Below are 10000 nucleotides of genomic sequence, written 5' to 3' on the forward strand. Positions count from 1 at the left end.
GTGAGAACATTAAGGTGATTTTAGGATTTTAGGATAATAAAGACTTGAGATACAAGAAAGTTCAGTTCAACAGAACCGTGGAAACAATCACAATAACGGCCACAGTGGAGTGCTAGAGCATACAGCACCAAAGAATGAGGACGGGCGGCTCCACGTCCAACCAGACTACCAGACTTCTCTCTCTGTCTGTCTCTCTCTCTCTCTCTCTCTCTCTCTCTCTCACACACACACGAGCACACACACACGCGCACACACACACGCACACACACTGAGTTTTTGAAATGTTTGGACGACCCCACAAGAACTCACACCCATTCTCTTAAACACATTCTCTCCATCTCTCTCTCTCTCTCTCTCTCTCTCTCTCTCTCTGTCTCCCCATCTCCCATAGTAAACCCAGGACATGGCCAGCCTGACCCTTGACTCTCATAGTTTTGAGGGAGATAAGACTGGACCCTGAGGCCAAGGAGAAAACAACAGGCAACATTCTCTCAAACGCTGTTGACATATTCCTTTGCGGATTGAGCACTGGTGCAGCATAAAATACATATGCTTATATAATCAGAGCATATTGAAGAGAGTTTTTGTGTACATGTTTTCTTTCATAGTCAAGAGTTAAAATGTATGGGTTTTTTTTTTAATTGTATATCAGTTCTATTTATTGACATACGTGTTTGAGTGGTCTTTTCACATCCAATTTGGAACAAAGGAATGAGAAACAGAGGGTGAAAAAAAACAGAAGAGAATGAGCAGAGACTGGAATTGAAGCAATGCAACCGCTCATCTTCCAGTGGGCGTCCTTGAATGACCAATAAGAACAATGTATGCTTGTATTTGACTCCACCCATCCTCTCTCTTTACCACAATCAGAGCTCAGGGTTTGTTTTTTTTAACCCTCCCGACTTTCTGCACGTGAGTAAAAATGGGTCTGGAGAGTGATTTAACTGAGTTTTTCTGTTTTTCAGCATTCAACATAAATACTGCGTAAACATGTCTGCATGTCTGCATTTTTTTGCCCCATATAAGTGCAAAACTGAACTCTCAGACTGAACTCTCAATAACACGCTTCAATTCGTAAATAAATGAAAAAACAAAACAAAACAAAACAAAACAAAAGGATAATACCTTGTCTTGGACGCACTGTTCTTTTTTTTTTTAGATTATTATAAGTAAATTATCTTTTTTTTTTTTCCATTCCTCTTACTTGGTCAGTGCTGGATGCCTTTTTCACTTTGTCATCTTCAACATCAGCTCCACAAGGGGGATGTGTCTGAGCTGCGCAGTTAACAACGCTACCACATCCACTCTCTCTTAGCCCCCCCCCCCCCCCCCCCCCCCCCCCCCGATCTTACCACTGTTTTTTTCATGCTATATAATCCTTATCTGCCATTTTCCGGTCCCTCATCCCACTTCCTACACACTGTCCTTAACCCGGTTCTCCTGGCAAGATCACGGAGACTGGATCAGTGCTGTAGACAGAGTGACAATGGTTAAGATAGAGGCGAGGGCTTAGACTGAAGATCCAACTTCAGTTTGTGGTCAGTGCAAAAAAGAAAAAAAAACAAAAAAAAAACAAGGCCAAGTCTCCCTCCGCCAAGTGGCTGTGATTCGTCAGAACGTATGAGTCATGGGGGAAAAAAAAAGAAAGAAGGAAAGATAGAAAGAAGATAAAAGCAAGAAAAGTTGATCATTCATCTAAGGGGGAGGGTCCTTTTCTCTCTGAGAAAAAATCGTCACTGTCTTAGGGGCTAGAAGCTGAGATACATACATAAATAAACAATTTGAAAGTAAGGAGGGACTAGCGTTAATTTCGAGAGAGTGTGAGAAAGAGAGACAGAGAGAGAGAGAGAGAGAGAGAACACGCATTTTCATGCAGTTGCTTTCTGGTGTTGCACGTTTCAGGCTAGACACAAACACACACACATTCATTCTCTCTCTCTATCTCCCCTTGCCTCTTTCCCATTATGTATGCAAGAGGGTAGAAGGTTTGTCTGTCCTTTTTTTTACCCACAGAGGGCATCCTTCTATGGTCCAGCCCCATCATTACGGAAGACCCCATTCCCAAACAACTGCTCACTGTTATGATCTGCATGGAGTTGCCTCTACTTACATCTGCTCTCTGCACTGTTATTATGACCTCATATGATAGTATGTGACATTTTCCTCATCACTGAATAATTGCTATTGAAATGATCAGAGGAGATCATTAGAAACTCCTATTCTAATGCATCAGGTTTCTGAACCCAAAACGTTCTCCTTTTGTTCTCCTCTACACTTGTCCTCATCTAATCCAGTTACTGTGCTGCACCATAGACAATGCAAACTGGATGGACCACTCAGCAGGAAAAAGACCTCAGCGACAGGTGAGTCTCCAAGAAACGTGGCCCGCCACATCGGCAGGATGAGAAGATGAGCGTTTAAAGCTGGACTCTTCTTAACTCTTCATGTTTTTTATTTTGTTTGTTTGTTTTATGGGGATCTCCCTTAACATTTCCACTCAGCTGGTGGCACAGGCCTTGGGCTTTTAAAACCACTCGTTTCCACCGGACTGGAAAGTCATAAAGACTACCGAGCCATCGTTTTCAACTTTACCTTCTGCTGTCCATTATCACGCCAGGTTTCAATGGGGTAGTTTATAGGGAGTCGGGTTCTAGTGGATTTGCGGGGCCCTGCGCACCTTTGAAGTCACCAGTTGCCTGCTAAGGGCCGCGGGCAGGAGGTATCAGTGTAGACCCAGGTCCTAATGAAGGCCTGCTTTCGACCCAGTTAATGAAGGTTCCTGGTTAGGAGAAGCTTGATGGAGTTCCTGCCATTTCCTGCCGGCCCATAGGGCAAGGTGTGCCTCCATTTGGCCCTACTGTTTAGCAATTCACTTTGGTTCTTCAGGAGGATGTTGTCTCACTGATACAGTAACCTAGCAGGAACAGACTGCTTCCACAAAAGAAGGGTTGACTGCTGATTTGACCATGTCTCTAAGTTTTTATGGTTTAGGTAGATGAATTTAAGTAGACAAGAACTTTGATTAAAAAGCAGGTGCAGATTCTTGCCAAAGACCATATTTAGCCTTTCATCAGAGCTAACATCAATCCATTAGATTGATAATACCATGCTGATGCTGACTATGCTACTAGACCACCTGACTTTCGCTTTCTGTGTTTCCATCGGGTGATAGCTGTCAGAATATGTGACATCTGATGAACTTCTAAGCTCACCTTGATTTTTGTCTACCGCAGGCAAACAGAAGAGTCTTTAACCACCTGGTTTAGAAATTGTTACCTCTGACAGAAACTGCAGTGCTGACGTGCATCTAGCTCCCTGTTATCTTTTCCGCAGCGTCAAGGGATTCTGTTCCCCCAAAACAGGCCACGTCTATTTCCCTCCTGGGATCCAAAAATCCCCCTGCCCGTTTACAGAGAAGACCCCTGCTGGCTCCTGGATCCCCATCAAACTGGCCCTAAGGCCCCTAACTGCCATTAACCCACCAGGGGGCTTAGCACACCCAATCTAGTTTGTCCTTGATCCTTTGGTTTGTAAAAGAAGCTGTCGCTAATAAAAAAAAAAGAAGGAAAAACAGGGTAAGGCTAAAAGGCCCTGCTGCTTCCTGGTGGATGGGTTGCCACTGTGAGAAAGGTGTGCTTATGGCTCCAATTCATGTACATTAACACGTATGTAAAACAGAGACAAAACGCTCTTTCTCTTGAACAATTAGGTCGGCCTTTGATCTAGCTCTAAGTCACCATGACGCCACATCGTTAACTTACTGCCAGAGCTAACGGTTCGGATTTTTCTATATGTAGACAATTTTTGAAAACGGTGCAGCTTGCCCACGTGTAACTGCAGAACAACCTGCGCAAACACATTTTGGCTTTTCTAAGAAAACACAATAACGACTTTACAGGAACATAGTAATGTGGTCAGATTGGTTCTTCAAAAACAGGTCCATTCAATGTGGTGTCTCCATAGGCCGCAGAGACATTTGACAGCTTTGGTGTCAAATTGTGTGACGCTCCTCAAAACGGAAAGGCTTAATCATTTCTCTTAAATGATTTTGCTTTCAAGAGATGTATTCAGCGGAATGTTTCAAACGATCAGGTCTGTTCCTGTCACTGCCTTATTGGAATGTTGTGGGATCCAGTGAGAGGCTCGAGTTAGGCCAAATCTATCGCAAGCTACGTCAACTGAAGACAGCGAGATTCTTCAGCCAAATTTTTTAGTAAAATGCACAGTGCTGGAAGTTGAAAAACAATGATTTTATGTCAAAACATTTCAGGATTAATCAAGACTTTATGAGGTAAGGAAATGGCAGTATGTGTTTTCATAACATGGATTAACATGAGAGGAATAACAAGAAAATGTGCTGCCCTACAGCGACGAGTGATCGCCCCATGAGAGAAAAGTGACACTTTCTTCTTTTTATTTGTTTTTTATTTTTTTTATTTTTTATTTTTTTGGTAAGAGCCTGAGTAGGGCAATGACCCCCTCTTCAGCTCTGTGAGGTTTTCAAAGAGAAATTCCCTGCCTATAAAAAAGAAACAAGCTTCCATCTTTGTAGTTTTGTAGATTCTACCACCTTTGGAAAACCAAAATAGGGTTCGCATACCGTTGGGCTTTGAAGAGATGTTGATGGTCATATCTCTGTTCATTTTTGTCTGTGTTTGTTTATGTGTCAGCTAATCCAAACCTGGCAAAGGTTAGTAGAACTCGGAATGAATCTGCCTCTGCAAAACCCCTACTCTCATTTACTCTGTCATGCACAGACCTCTGCAGAAACTTAGAAGCCATCTGCTTTTGTCATATGATTTCAACACTCCCTAGAGATTTCAAATATTGACCTGTGAACATCTAGCCTCAGTAAAGGCTGCTGAAGAGATTCTTCTGGTGAGGGGAAGGGGAAGAGAGAGAGAGAGAGAGAGAGAGAGAGAGAGAGATTAGGTGATGAAATGAAAGAGCAGGCAGAGCAGAATGTGTGAGGTTAAAAAATAGGAAAAATTGATGGCTAAAATACAGAGATAGGAAGACATCGCATTGAGATTAGGTAAATTAAGACTTATTAAGAGATTTGATGGAAAGGAAAAGGAGGAGAGATCAAATTAGATGCCAAGTAAGTGGAGAAACAATATGGAAAAAAGGGGGAACTCAAACAGAGAGAGGCAACTGGGCCTCTTTTCAGGAGTCTAGTTTTTCAATGATTTAGAAAACAGAAAAGTGAAAAACTCACCTCCAGAGAGTCATTCCAGCTAGCTCTAGTCAGAGATACTAGAATTTAAGTCTGTTAACCAACTCAAAGAAAGTTATAGTAGTATCTAACTAGTGCATGAATATTTGGTTGATATGATTATAGTTAATGCATAACTCATTGGCCTATTAATGAATTCTGCATATTGTAGTTTGTTTTCATTTGTGTTGTTTGTTACACAGAAACAGAAGGTGCTTCAGAGCTAAGTTTTTAGTTCTCAGGAGCAACCTTTCATTGACAACCTTTGACTGTCCTTTGCCTTTCAATTCAGCTAATGGAGGACTGTCGTCAGTGGCTTATGGTCCCTCAGTGCAAATGTGAACAAGCATTCTGCCGCTTGGAAATGAACGGATACAAGTTTAAAGATGGCCTGCAGTCTCAGCTCAGATTCTCAGACCACACTGGACATGAACAGACCTGTTGAGTGACTCTAAAAACTGACATGTTGGCATAAGCTCTGCTAAGTAAACATCCGTCATCAGCTCGTTTAGAATTTTGGGACGTCTGAACGGTATCTCGTGATTCCTTTTGTTGACGCTCAAGTTCATTTTAGAAAAAGAAATTTTTAGTAATATGAAACATCATGAGACTGATAAAGCTTGTTCAAATAATGAATTACATGTACTTAATCACTAAAACATTCATCACAACTGACTTTGAATGGATAACCAGAAGGATGTAAACCCATTCCCAGTAAGTCCCAGATCAGTCCTAGTATTTGAAAAACTAACAAAACTAGGCCTGAATTATATTTTCACATCACTAAAAACAAACTTAATTGAACATTTTCAGCAACTTCTAATCTATGACCAAAAACACAGAAAATAAAGAAACTCTCAGATATTTTTGCAAACTGTAGTGTGCAGAACAACTCCATATTTTTACTCTGTGGTTGAAGTGATTGGAACAACATGTTTTTTCCTTTTGCTCAATTTCTCAATTTTCTTTATGTATCATTAAAAATGCGACACTGCATCCAAACATATTACACATACAAAAAAATGTATAACTCTTCCTGCTTTCTCATTAAAAACACATGCAGTAATTTTGAGCTGATTTTTAGAACAGCATGAGTCAATGAGACTTGGACTATCGTGGATGTGATTCTTTTTGACATAATAGGTGGTTGAGTTCTCAGTCCTACATCCAACAATCATATTCATCTCAATCTGTTTATCTCTCTCTCTCTCTGTCTCTCAGTCTTCCCTGTTCAGGGCCCCTTGAATCAGCAACGGAAATGGAGAGAGAGAGAGAGAGAGAGAGAGAGAGAGGGAGAGAGAGAGAGCGAGCTCTCTGTTAAGACTGGTGGTCAGAAGGTTTGTAAACGCTGTAATCTATGTGATGCAGGAATGTCCAGCCTCTGCTCAGAGGCCTTTCATTTACGATTTATTTTAAGACCTTTATTGGGTTGACTTTCACTCCGCCAATGCAAAGACATGCAGTCAACAATTACATTGTAGTTTTCTCAACTCATGGACCGTGCACGGACAGAGGGGCAGATGGTCTGGATCAAAGCACAGTAGATTACAAGTTTTAAATGAGATTTTAAATGTTGGCTTTTTTGGGGGTGGTGGAGACGGGGGGGGGGGGGGCTGTGTTGGCAAAAAACGGAATTCCGTCAGTTACAACATTAGCCTCCTGAACTCACCACATATTTGTAAAACATCACGTCACTGTGACGACCAAACCATCTCTGCTTGCTGCGTACTCCTTACCTAAAATTGGATCTGCTTTAACTAGGCAACATTAGGTACACATACCAAAGGTTTACCAAGTTTATTTCCACCATTTACCTCAACTGAGCTACATTTTCAGTGAATCTTATTCTCCAAAATCTTTATAGATGTGTTTGTCGTAAGTTATAGGTGTGCCTTAGAAGTGAGTCAAGTGAAAGGTAAGTAAAATTAGTGCTATGGGGCATTAAAACTGTTTCTTCTGGAAAGGGTTCTAGCGGTTCTGCGTCTTGTTCTGGTGTCTGAAGTTGTAAAGAAAATATGTTGAGGAAACTGTATGTGAATTATGCTGAAAAATCAATTCATTTGATCCCTCTGGCAAATTGGACATAAGACTTGAAGAATTCAGTCAAAAACTAACCATTTACAGCAATGTTATGAATTCCATCAACTGAAGGGTTTTTTATAGCTTGTATGAAATTAATCACCTGAATCAAATGGCAGCTATAAAAAAAATCTCCAGAGACAATGTTGAATTTAAGCATAACCTGTAATCTTTCACTGAACCAGTTGTATTTGTGTTCAGTAGGCTCCCTCTGAGTTTTTTATTATTATTATTAATAATACTGAATAATTCTTAATTAATGGTTTATTTTAATCTGCATCAGACATCAGAGCTAACAGGCCAATCAGATTCTTGTGAGGGATTCTTCTTCGGCTTACTCATAACACACTCAAAGAGGTAATTTTTCTGTGATTCCAAATTGACTTTGACATGAATTTATGGCTTCCATAATGGAGTTTTAGGGATACGTTTGGACATTATGTCTCCCTGTACACTGATTTCTGTGTTGTGGTATGGGAAGGATCGTAATCACCACCTGTGGGCAGTCATCCAGGTGTGCAGTCATAAAGAGAGAAGGTCCACTCCTCAGTCAACCATTATTTAACAGAAGAATGCTTTACAATGAACAGCACAGGCCGCTGCAAATGCAAAGACGTTAAGGTGGTCTAAGGCAGGTGGTTTCTCATGAGGTAGAGGGACAAGTAAGTAATCCAAGACAGGACAATACCTGAGGTACAGTCAGGCAGGAAAAGCACCTAAACTGTCCAGCAGAGATAGTCTAAACAATTTTACAAATGGTTATTTTCAACAGGGGCTCGGCTTCAAGAGCGCTTTAACCAGTTAAACTGTTGAACTTTTTCGGAGCAATAAATGATCGACTCTTTCAACATGAAAAACTGACGTTAAAATGTTGCTCAAGAAAACCACAATGGCTGTCAGGTTTATTTTTAAGTATATTGCATGATTTTTTTTTTTCTTAGTTGAAAGCAGACATGCTTTGGTCTTCCTTTAAAGTCATATACATTTCATAGACAGGGTTTGAAGACAGAGAGTCATATTCTTTTGGAATTAACATATTGCTTAAATAGAGGAATCCTTAGTAATTACATACCAATTAGATTGAGATAATACTAATTGTGGCTCGTTGCTACGTTTCAAGTATTCAGAAAGTCAAGATGCAGGAAAAAGTTAAGCAGACCTGGCTAGAAAAATGTAGACTGATATCCAAATTCATAGATTGCCAGATTTAACAAAGGGGAAACGCCAGGTTTCCACATACTGCTGGAAATGACAATCCAGTCAATGAGGGATTACTGTGGATGAGAAAAAGAGTGGCTGGAATTCACCAACCTGAAATCTAAACTCACTTTTGGGATTAGAGTAGAAGCATCCATCATCTTAAATTTTGCATTTGTGTGTCCTGCTCTTTCTGTGCACTTCTTTTTCTTTGTATCTTTCCGTTCCCATCCGCTGCTTTCTGCTAAATTCATATCTTATTCAGACTTTACGCAGTTAATATATATCATTATAAAGTCAAAAGTAAAAAAAAAAAATAGTGTCAAAGCAATAAAATTGTTCTTTGCTGTTCCAGTTTGTCTTTATACCTTTCTGTGTGCAGGTTCCAGCGTTTGAGGAAAAATCTCAAACCTGCAGCTGAAAATAATCAGAAAAGTTGTGTAAAAGTAATCAGGTTCATGCCATATGTGTTATTAAGCCTCTTGATGAAAATAAAAAGCACACGGTGAATAGAGTTGTGTGAAAAGAAAAGTTAACTAAAGCTGACTTGGTGCCATTGGATAATTATTGATGAAACACAGCGACCTTGGTTGCTCTAAGGTGAATTCTTCCTATTCATTGTTAGTTCTTTCTTCTGAGTTTTTCTCCAGCAAAAGCTGCTTGGCAGCAAGTTCACAAAACTCTCTGGTTTAGTCTTAGTATATTGCCTCGGTTGAAAGTGAAACACTTTTGCTAGTCTCACATAACTAAAGCCCAGGGTAAAAATAAATTACCTACATGTATGAAACCATAAAAATTCACAAAAACATGGCTTCAACCACTCCATGCTACCATAGACTATCTGACAATCTTTTAAGTTATGTCAGTGTGGCTGATGCTGTCTACACAGGTGTGGATGTCATTATGGACAGAATAAGCTCGTTCACGTGTAAGAACAGTTCGTATGCAATAACCACAATTTACAATATTTAAATATAGTCATGAATTAGTAATGGCTAAGTACTGAATTGCACTCTGGTAGCTGGAAATGACAAACCGGCTAAGTCTAAGAGACATCTCAAGTGGACAAATTGGAAACAAGTAAGAGTGATATATTATTGACATCACTCCCAAAAGCCTTCTGAAAAGCAAATAAATAGGTATTTTAATCCAGCATGTAGCGAACCCTCCACAATAGATTACGTATCTGATGACTCATTGATTGATTGATTGATTGACTGATTGACTGATTGATTGATCAATCAATTGACTGTCACTGATTGTGTGTGCGTGCGTGCGTGCGTGTGTGTGCGTGTGTGTGTGTACTTGTTTTTGCTCATTTATATGGCCATTTTACTGAAAGCATGCCCTTCTGCTGGGGATGTCTTGCCCAACTCTGGTCAAAATGATGATTTTCTTTAAGATATACAAAATATATTGTTTTAATCACTAAACTTAAAAGCGTGTAGATGTGTTTTGGTTGAGTTTAGGGTCTGAGTTGAGGTTAGATTATTATTCTTCATAACTTTA

The sequence above is a fragment of the Chanos chanos genome, chromosome 16, assembly GCF_902362185.1.
Source record: "Chanos chanos chromosome 16, fChaCha1.1, whole genome shotgun sequence".
Taxonomy (NCBI): Eukaryota; Metazoa; Chordata; class Actinopteri; order Gonorynchiformes; family Chanidae; genus Chanos; species Chanos chanos.